Consider the following 11,334-nt stretch of genomic DNA (forward strand, 5'->3'; position numbering starts at 1 on the left):
CAACAGATTCAAGTGGTGATAATTCAATTGAGCCAGATCAAGAGGACATCCTTATGGCGAGTGCAAGAACACTAAGGGAGCTGGCTGCTCCGAAATTGCCCCAGCAGCCATTGTGCATCACATTTCCAACTCTAGCTGAGAATATCTCTTTCGAACTGAAATCGGGATTAATTCACCTCTTACTCACGTTCCATGACCTCTCGGGGGAGGAACCCATAAACACATCCAAGAGTTCGATGTGGTATGCTCAAGTATGAAACCTCCAGAAATTACTGAAGAGCAGATCAAACTTAGAGCCTTTCCTTTCTCCCTCAAGGATGCAACAAGGATTGGTTGTACTACCTACCTGCAGGTAGTATCACGACATGGGTCCAACTGAAAAAGAAATTTTTGAAAAAATTCTTCCCTGCATCCCGGGTTGCAAGTCTAAGAAAAGAGATATGCAACATTAAGTAGTATCCTGGAGAATCCCTATATGACTATTAGGAAAGGTTCAATAAGTTGTGCACTAGATGCCCACAGCATCAAATTAATGAGCAACTGTTGATTCAATACTTCTATGAGTGATTTCAGTCATCTGATAGAAGTATCATTGACGCTGTGAGTGAAGGGACACTGGCAAACAAGACAACGAGGAAGCATGACTGCTCATTGAAGCTATGGTAGAAAATTCTCAACAGTTTGGCTTCCGCGAGAGTAATCCTACCCGTAGGGTTAATGAGGTAGAGACGTCGTCCATTTAGCAACAGATATTGGAGCTAACATTTTTTGCTCAGCAATTAACTGTGGGGAACGTGCATCAAGCAAAGGTCTGTGAAATTTGCACAAACGTGGGCCACCCTACTGACTCATGCCCTATTTTGCAAGAAGACGAGGTTGAACAAGTGAACATGGCTGGAGGAGTGCCGACGCCCCGTAGGCAGTACGATCCATACTCGAACACGTACAATCCAGGTTAGAGAGACCATCCCAACTTCAGCTATGGGAACAAGCCACAGAATGCATTTTCAAATCGTCCACCAGGATTTTAGCAACTATGGCAACCAAAAACTCAACGTTCGTCCTTAAATTCAGCAGACTCTTTGGAAGATATTATCAAGAGTCTGACCACGAGTGCTACTCAACTCCAGCAAGAAACCAGATCCTTGGTCACGAGTACTGCTCAGTTCCACCAGGAGACTAGATCGGGCATGAAAAATCTAGAGACTCAAATAAGTCACATGACAACTGCAATTAATCGCTTGGAATCTCAAGTCTTTAGAAAATTACCTTCGCAATCCGAAACGAACCCCAAGAAAGTAAGTGCCATGACACTGAGAAGTGGCAAGGAAGTAAAGGGGTCTAAGACCACGAATCTAAAGAGCAAAAGTGAAAAAGAGATCGAGAAGGAGATGGAAGAAGAAAGACGCATTTGTGAAAATCCAGAGGTAACTCTTATTTCAATACCCATTAAATCTAATTTACCTCCTTTTTTATGCAGGTTGGAGAAGACAAAGAAAGTGGAGAAAGAGAAAGAGATTCTGGACGTATTCCGAAAAGTGGAGATCAATATCCCCTTGTTGGAGGCAATTAAACAAGTATCGAAGTACGCGAAATTTCTCAAGGATTTATACATCCATAAGAGGAAGTTGAGAGGGGAGAAAAGAGTAGTGGTGGGAGAAAACGTATCGACTATACTCCAAAGAAAGCTCCCACCCCATGTGTGAAAATCCAGATATGTTCACGATTTCTTGCAAAATAAGAGATACACCGATTAGAAAAGCAATGCTGGATTTAGAAGCGTCAATCAATGTGATGCCAAAAACCATTTATACTTCTTTGAATCTTGGACCACTGAAAGAAATGGCCATCATAATCCAACTAGCTAACCGCACCAATGCTTATCCAGAGGGGCTAGTTGAAGATGTCCCGATTCAGGTAAATGAGTTAATTTTTCCAACAGATTTTTATATCCTGGATATGGGAGATGAAAAGTCGTTAAATCTGTCACCTATTTTGTTAAGTAGACCGTTTCTTAGCACTGTTAGGACTAAAATAGATGTAAATGAGAGTAGTTTATCACTGAAATTTGATGACGAAATGATAAATTTTAATATTTTTGAGGCAATGAAGTATCCGGAGGGATCTAATTCAGTCTTTGCTTTTAGTGTTATTGAACCCATTATACAGGAAACTTTCGAATTTGATTGTGAAGACACATTGGAAGTGCCTTTGACCAAGCATCTTGAATTGGGTGTAACTTTTGATGTGGACATGAGGAATGAGTTGTACCATGCAATTGAAGCATTACATTCACTTCCAACCATTCCTCCAAGGTATGGGTTTACCACTCTTTTTGTGCTAGAAACTCAGACAAAATTGTTACCTTCAGTTGTGCAAGCACCGAAGTTAGAACCTAAATCTCTCCTGAAACATCTAAAGTACGCATTTCTAAGAGACCGAGAGACACTTCCGGTGATCATTTCTACACACTTATCTCCGAGTCAAGAGATCAAACTGGTGCAAATCCTTAGGGATCATAAGGAGACGATTGGGTGGAACAAACCAGATATCAAAGAAATAAACCCGTTCTTATGCGTGCACCGGATAAGCCTCGAGAATGATACGAAACCGATAAACAGGCACAACGGAGGTTGAATCCCCTAATGATGGAAGTTGTGAAAAAGGAGATATTTAAACTCCTAGATGTGGGGATTATTTTTGCTATTTCGGACAGTCCTTGGGTGAACCCAATTCAAGTTGCCTCAAAAAAGACAAGAGTGACTGTAGAGGAGAACTAGGAAGGTGATATGGTTCCGGTTAGAAAAGTTACTGGTTGGCGTCAGTGCATTAACTACCGGAGTCTAAATTCTGTGATGAAAAAATACCATTTTTCTCTCCCTTTTATTGATCAGATGATAGAAAGATTAGCTAGTCGTATTTACTATTGTTTCTTGGATTGTTTTTCAAGATACTTTCAGCTTGCGATAGCACAGGAGAACTAGGAAAAAATCAAATTCACCTGCCCATTTGGTACCTTCGCTTATCGTAGGTTGCCTTTCGATCTTTGTAATGTTCCAACAACTTTTCAAAGGTGCATGGTAAGTATTTTCTCCGAATATATAGAAAAGATTATTGAGGTGTTCATGGATGATTTTAGTGTATATGGGGATAGTTTTGATGAATATCTTAATAATCCAACTCTAATTTTGAAAAGATGTATAGAAACGAACTTGGTTCTTAATTGAAAAAAATATAATTTCATGGTAGAGTATCGTATTGTCTTAGGGCATGTTGTGTCGGCTAAGGCAATAGAGGTAAATAAAGCAAAAATAGATCTCATTTCTACTCTACCTTATTCCGTATGTGTATGGAAAGTGCGTTCCTTTTTGGGCCATGCAGGATTTTATAGGAGGTTCATCAAGGATTTTTCAAAAATCGGAGCACCCTTGTTCAAACTGCTGCAAAAAGACGCGACATTCGATTTCACCCACGAGTGCAAGGTGGCTTTTGATAAATTGAAGAAATCGTTGATATCATCGTCCATCATTCAACCTCCAGATTGGAGCCTACCGTTTGAAATCATGTGCGACGCGAGTGATTATGCCGTAGGAGCCGTGTTAGGGCAAAGGATTGCCAAGGCGGCGCACGCTATCTACTATGCGTAAAGAGCATTGAGTGAAGCCCAACTCAACTACTCCACGATGGAGAAAGAACTACTAGCTGTCGTTTTTGCACTAGAAAAATTTAGATTATATTTATTGGGTGTAAAAGTAATTATTTTTTCTGATCATGCAGGCTTGAGATACTTGTTGGCGAAGAAGGATGCGAAACCGAGACTCTTAAGGTGGATCTTACTCCTGCAGAAGTTCGACTTAGAGATCAAGGATAAAAGTGGGGCCGAAAACTTGGTAGCTGATCATTTGAATCGGTTGCTTACGAATAGGGAGGATTTGCCGTTAAGAGAATCATTCCTAGAGAAGCAATTACTAGCCATTGATTCGTCAGTACCTTAGTATACTGATATTGTCAATTTTTTTGTAACGAATCAATTATCTGCAAGTTGGCCAAAGGTTAAGAGAGATAAATTGAGAAGTGACACCAAATACTATATCTGGGATGACCCTTACCTGTGGAAGCAATACTCGAATCAAGTAATAAGAATATGTGTAAGTGCCGGTGAGTTCCATTCTATTTTAACTTTTAGCCATTCTTTTGTATGTGGAGGGCACTTTGGGCCAAAACGAACAGCTCGTAAGGTGTTGGAAAGTGGTTTTATTGGCCTACTCTGTTTAAGGATGCATATTCATTTTGTAAATCTTGTGATAAGTGTCAAAGGGTGGGAAATATTTCTTGTAAAAACCAAATGATTCAAACTCCCATGTTGTTTGTTAAAATTTTCGATATGTGGGGTATAGATTTCATTGGTCCTTTTCCCTCGTCTTTTGGATTCTTATATATTCTACTTGCTGTCTATTATGTTTCCAAATGGGTGGAGGCAAAGGCCACTCGGACTAATAATTCAAGAGTGGTTGCAGACTTCATAAAGTCTAATATTTTTATCCGCTTTGAAATGTCGAGAGTTATAGTTAGTGACAGGGGCACTCATTTTTACAATAAGACGATCGCTGCCTTGTTCCGTAAGTATGACGTACTCTACAAAGTGTCCACATCCTATCATCCGCAGACGAATGGTCAAGCCGAAATGTCGAATAGGGAGGTTAAATCAATTCTGGAAAAGATGGTGCGGCCTGATAGAAAAGACTGGAGTTTGAAGTTGGAAGATAGTTTATGAGCTTACCGCACCTTGTATAAAACACCAATTGGAATGTCCTTATATAGATTGGTCTTTGGTAAGCTGTGCCACCTCCCAGTAGAATTTGAACACAAGGCGTTCTGGGCAATTAAGCGGTGCAACATGGACCTTATGGATGTCAGAGAACATAGAAAACTCCAATTACAATAGCTAGAAGAACTAAGAAATGAAGCCTATGAGAACGCATCAATTTATAAAGAGAGGAGCAAAGTCTTTGATGACCAACAAGTCTCAAGGAAATCATTTGTAATAGGGCAAAAAGTCCTCCTATATCACCGAGACTTAAGATTTTTTCCGGTAAGTTGCGTTCACGTTAGATTAGTCCATTTATCATTTCTAATATTTTTCATCATGGTGCAGTGGAAATTCATAGTTTGAAAATGGAGAAGAAGTTTGTGATAAATGGTCACTGTCTGAAACCCTATTATGAAGGGTTTAATAGTGAGCAAGTGGAGGTCATATCTCTTGATGAACCAGATTGTGAGGTTTAACTAACTATTACAGTGTCTAGTCAAAGATATTAAAGAAAGGCGCTGCTTGGGAGGAAACCCAAGAATTACATTACTAGTTGTCAATTTTCATTACTTTTCGATTTTGTCGTGCTATTTTTATATTATAATTATTTTTGTGGTGGTTAACAGAAGACTGAGGGTTCCAAGGCGTGCCCACGCTTTATAGGGGTGCGTCAGGTGCATTGTACGAATTAGGGACTATCAATGTCAAGGCGTGCCCACGCCTTGGAAGGGACTCTCTTGGACATGATTGGGACGCGATGGTCAGAAGACAATAGCCTCCAAGACGTGCCCACGCCTTCCAACCTTTGCGTCAATGAAAGTCAAAACTTGACCAGGACCTCTCTAACTCCACTTTTCTACTTTCTTTTTTTTCCTTATCTTGTCTGGTCTTGTCAATTACTTTTATCTTAGTTTCTCCGTTTCAATTTTCATTGTTTTGTCTTAGTTTCACTTCTTTTTTTCTCCATTCTTGTTGGTCCGCCGCCACCATCACTGTCACTGTCCGCCGCCCTCCTTTCTCTCTCTTCCATCGCGCGCTCCATTCTTCCAACCCTTGCGCGCGCAGGAGTAGCCCAGCGCCCTCACCTCGCCACAGTTGCCTGCGTCGGTAGATTGCGCCGCCGACTAGATCTGCCGACGCAGCATTTCGAGCGCGCGCCGCCAGCTCGCCAGTCGCGTACTTCCTAGCCTCACGCCTTCACCAACAGCGCACGCCCACCGGCACGCTGCCTTCTGAGCACGTCGCGCGCGAGTCAGCCTCGCGCACGCGCGACCAACGTACCTCACAACGCCCCTCAATCGCGCGCTCCAGCAGCGCAAGCCCAAGCTCGCGGCCTTAGCGCACACCCCCTCTCAGACAAGTGCGCGACTAGCACGCAAGTTAGCCAACGCGCGACCCAGCAGAGAAAGCGCAACCAGCGTGCCTACTAGCACGAACCCAGGCCCGCGGTTTCCCCTCTGCCAGCCTGCCCATCCGCGCGCCCATTAGTCACGCAAGAGGAACTCTCTCGCAACTCCTTCTCTCACCGCGCGTCTCTCCCGCGGTCTCCTCCAGCGTGGAAAAAGTGGTACCCCTATTTCTCTCTTTTTGCACTAGTGACTCAGATCTGTGATTTTTATTGCTGAATTGCCTCTTCTTGTTCGGTTGACATAATTGTTAGTTTTATCAAGAGACCATTTGATTGTTGACTGAAAGTGAGGGATCTCATATCTGCTTTCATTGATTATCTGTCTTGTGGACACCTGTGGGTTCATTCTCTGTGAATTACTTTGTTTTGTTGACTGTGCTTAGGAGTGTATTTGTGACCCTTTGTCTTCATTTGGTATTTTCTTGTTGGCTTGTGCCTGTGAAATTGACATTTTTGCCCCTACATGGCTCCAAAGAAAGCCACTACCTCTAAGGCATCGGGTTCCAACTCTCGTAAGAGGCGGGCCCCTATCCAACCCCCTACTAGGTCCTGTTTGGGTCTGTCTAGGAGTACCTTGTTTCCCGGGGTGTAGGGGGAACCTATGAAGGATCTCACACCGGCGCAGAGGGAGCGGGTAAACTCCTTGGTGATTCGTCCATTCGCACTATGCAAGTGCTTTCACGCCCTAACTCTCAACCAGTTGAATATTGTTAGGGAGGTGGAGCAGTTGTTTGCTGCTATAGGGTGGGAAAAGTTTCTGGTTATTGACTACTCTGCTTATGAGGAGCTCTGCTATGAGTTCTATGCCACCTTTGAGTTTTGACAAGTCTGCTAATCTAGCCTTAGATTCTCCGGGGGTAATCAAGTATAGACTGAGGGGTACTCCACAGGCCCATTCCATTAATGAGTTCAACATCATGTTGGGGTTTGTGAGTGAGGACACCATCGCCTCCGGTGCCTATATCAACAGTGCCTGCGACTACACCCAATCCTTTGCCAATAATTATATAGAGATATGGAGAGAGTGGTCCACTGACAAGCAACTCTACAACCCAAGTCAGTCTAAGGCCTCATATCTCAAGGATTCGGTGCTAAAGGTCATTCACCGATTTCTGACCTATAACTTCTCGGGTCGGAAGGATTCCTCCGGCACCCTTGCCAAAGTTAAGTTCTATTTCCTCCGATGCATGCGTAATAAAGTTCAAGTCAATTTTGGTTGCTGGGTGGCCTCTCAGTTGCAGTCAGTCCTCAGCAAGCACCATTAACCCTTGATTATGGGCTCCCTCATCACTCATTCGGTTGTCCGCTTGGGAGTGCTCGACCTAGATAAAGAGCATCAACTCACCTTAGCTCGCGAGCTTGAGCCTTTGGACTTGCGCACCCTAGAGCGGATGGGGGTCATTCGCAAAGTGGGGGATGCTTATCGGTTCACACCTCCTGGTGAGGCTGTTCCCCAACCATAGGTTCCCCCCACTGCACCCACATCGGAGGAGGGTCAGGCGGGCCCTTCTCACCCTGCGCCATCTCCTTGGGACGCCGACTTCCGTACCCTACGGGATTTCATTCAGGATTTGGGCGCTACTGTTGAACGGCTGGATGGCCATCTCGCAGCACTGCAGGTTTTCGCCCATATTCAGACGGAGAATCAAGCAACTTTCTTTGTGCATACTGGATTCCAGCCGCTTCATCCTCTTCTCCCTTAGTGTCTCGCTGCACCCTCTCAGTAGTCAGGGAAGTTCGCCCCCTTTAACCTTACACTTTATTTTGTCTTTACTACATTGAGGACAATGTAGGTTTTAGATGTGGGGAGTGATTTCTATTATTTCTTTTTATTTCTACTATTTCTTTTTGCTCGAAAAAAAAAAGAAAAAAAAGGGGAAAATGAAACAAACAGAAAAAGGAAAAAATATGTAGTTAGTTCACTTTTTGTTAGAGCATTTTGCTATGATGGATTATATAATCAAGGTGCACGTGTATGTGGTCATATATGCTAGCTATGCATTTTGATTTTCCTTGGCAGTATCGTTAAATATTGAATATGCTGGACTTGACCCATTCTTGAAACTTTTGGGAGCTTTTGAGCCATGAACGAGCACGTTATTCTTGTTTGCTTCGTTTGTGTTGTTGAATGGGTATCACACATGGTATTGGCATTTTAGAACTTGCTATTTTATACATATCGAGACCACATTTTGTTGAACTAGATGCATCTGAAATGATAAGGGCATTTAGGATCTAACCTTCTTTAGTTTTCTACAAATCATGCCTTTATCTTGTCTCCCAATAATGAACCAATTTGATCTTTTATCCTTCTCCTTTGTTTGTTAGCTGTGTTTGATAACTCAGAACCTTTTTAGACTTTCTTGTTCAACCTGGTATCATTAAGAGATGTCTAAATTTCATTGCTTGTTGCAAGGCAAATAAATCTAGAGTCGCAAGTGTTGTTAGAATAGAACTTGTATGGTGTTGGTTCTGTGCATCGGAGATCGAAAAGAAAAAAAAAAGAGACGAGAAAAAGGGAAAAAAAAAAGGAGAAAATGTCAACAAATTGGTGAATATGGGATTCTGGCTTACAAGCCCACGCCTTGCAAGACGCCCTTTCAGGAAAAAAAAAAAGAGAGAAAAAAAGAGTTTCGACATTTGCACAGTGGATATAGCAAATGGAAATGCCTTACTTGTGAAATTTCTCCAGTAAAGTGCTGAGGTTATGTAGTGGATATCAGACATTCTCTTGACGCATTACTCCCTATCTTTACCTTCTTATCCCGCCTTTTACTTAAGTCCCATTACAACCCTATTAAAGTCCCTTTGATTTGTATAGTTAGTTCACTTTTGAGTGGTGGAGATGTGATAAATGTGCAAGCCTACGGTAATACCATTGCATGATGTTGATTTGAGCGTTCCAAATATTTATACATTTTCTTGAAAGGTGACGAGTATTACTGTTCATATTCTTTGGACTACCACTTATCCGATGTGTTCTAATTTTGGCAGCATTGTCAGGAATGCTGGATGCTTGTGTTAGTGTAGATTACTGCATAATCGTTGCTATCTTGATTGTACTTCTGAGTTTCGAAATGCTTACGGACAAGCATTGTCTAGGTGTGGGGGGATTTGATAGAACAATAATTGGGCACCTTTTGCACTATTATTTTGTCATAATTTTGGCTACTTACTGTGTTAAGTGTTGAGATTTTGCTCATATTTGATATTTGTGTAAATTGTAGATGGTTGGTGTCAAAAAGTGCTCTCTTGAGGCAAATTTTCAGAAGACCCTTTATTTCATGGCATGCCCACACCAGAAACTGAAAAGATATACCTAAAAGACGGACCCTGCGGAATTGGTAGAAAATGTGGGCAATTAGGAAATTAGATTCACGTGGGCCGCGGAGGTGCAGGGGATTAAAACTCCTAGAGAAAGTTTTGCCCTTGGACATTTTTTCTTCTGCTGGCGACGCTACTGGGAAGATATAAAAGAAGAAAGCCAAATTCACGTGATATGATGAGAGGAGCTCTTCGTTTTTGTTTTTTTCCGGCTGTCAGACGTTTTAATTTTTGGCTTTTGCTTGTAACCGACTTTCTCTAGTGCTTTTCGTTTACTTTTTGCTTCAGTACGAACACAAACCCAGAGACAATCAAGACTTTTCCTTTTGCTTTCTTCGTTACTTCATCGATCCAAATCCTTTGATATTTGTGTGGATGGAATCAATCAAACCACGCGGGACTAATACGATGAGCAGCGGCTAGATTTCTTCTCTACCCAAAAATCGACGCGAAGGCGCGGTCCATAATATCTGTGATATCTAATCAAATTTTCATTATTTCTTCCAATTCGTTACTATTCGTGCGTTTCCTGGATTAATTGTTCATGGGTATTTTATTAATTGAGTGTCAACGGTCGGATATTTAATTTAATTTAATAGCCTACTGTCACGTTAACTAATTTGAATCCGTAATTGTTCGTATAGTTGACAACTAGTGACAACCATCATAATTTACTTTGTGTTAGGAAAACGTAAGATCTAGTTTAAATAAACCCTCTTAGCGTGTTTATTGGTTAGGGTTGAGTTTTTCTAATTTTAATGCAACTGGATAATTAAATTCCTACGATCGTACCTAGAGTTATTTTTTGGTTAGAGAAGCAGTCAACGGTCGTACCTTGACTGTCGAAAAAGTAAGGAAGAATTGGCTGTCAAAACTTGTTGATGGCTATAACCAATCTAGTGACGAATGAATGAAATATGTTTGTATCGATGATCATTTAATTGGACCGTGCCTGAAAAGTTGATCCTTTGGGTAGAATTTTATTAATTGCTATTTTTAGTAAATTGCACTTGGTGAGTTAGCTTTTGAATTTTGTTTATTTTATTTTCAATTTCATTCCACTAAATAGCCCCCAATTTTGTTTTATTGACTTGGAAAGAAACAACTTCCTACCCGTTTCCTATAGAATCGACTTTACTTGCCATTGTATGAAAATTTAATACTTTTATAGACAATTCTGATATATCGGATCAAACCAACTCTTCAGGAATAGGGTGAATCAAGTAACCCATTGCACACTTAGGGTCCCTGCTCCAGTACTTGGATTTGTTTTATAATTAATTGTGGTGGTAATTAGAACTTTTTAGTAATTATTATTGCACAGGCTCGACACATGTCAAAGTTCAATTGTTCTAAAAGTTTAACTACATAAAATGGAAATTGACGCATAAAAATCTTGCTTGAAATGAATAAGATTTTTATTCATCTGCCTATTCTAAGATTCTTTTCCCCTCCCTATCTGGTACCGTTACAGTGATAGTATTACTGCATTTCTCCTACTTTAACTCTTTTAAATTTACATAAAACAGTGTTTGGAAAAATTATTTGATCATTTAAGCATAAAGCCACTAGGACTTAGCTGTGCATAGGCTAAATATTACAAAATCATAATCTTCAACTAAGTTGCTTTAACCAACTATCTAAAAAATCAGCAAAAAAACAAAGTAGTTCCACCTTTGTCAGATTTTTTTAATTGAAAATTTGCAAAAGCTAAGACTTCTAACCTTTTATGTATTCAATGTCGACTTTTCAGTTAGCCACAATGCTATCTAAATTTTCAAAAAAAAAACAT

At 41.0% G+C, this 11,334-nt stretch overlaps 1 non-coding gene across 1 annotated transcript; it reads right to left on the reverse strand.

Moving 5' to 3' along the window:
• Positions 1–423: 423 nt before the first annotated feature.
• Positions 424–530, reverse strand: LOC113778879. The gene has a single exon (XR_003469346.1). It is a non-coding gene; the product is annotated as a small nucleolar RNA R71 (small nucleolar RNA).
• Between the last annotated feature and the right edge of the window lie 10,804 nt (positions 531–11,334).

This window comes from Coffea eugenioides, chromosome 7 (assembly GCF_003713205.1).
Source record: "Coffea eugenioides isolate CCC68of chromosome 7, Ceug_1.0, whole genome shotgun sequence".
NCBI lineage: Eukaryota > Viridiplantae > Streptophyta > Magnoliopsida > Gentianales > Rubiaceae > Coffea > Coffea eugenioides.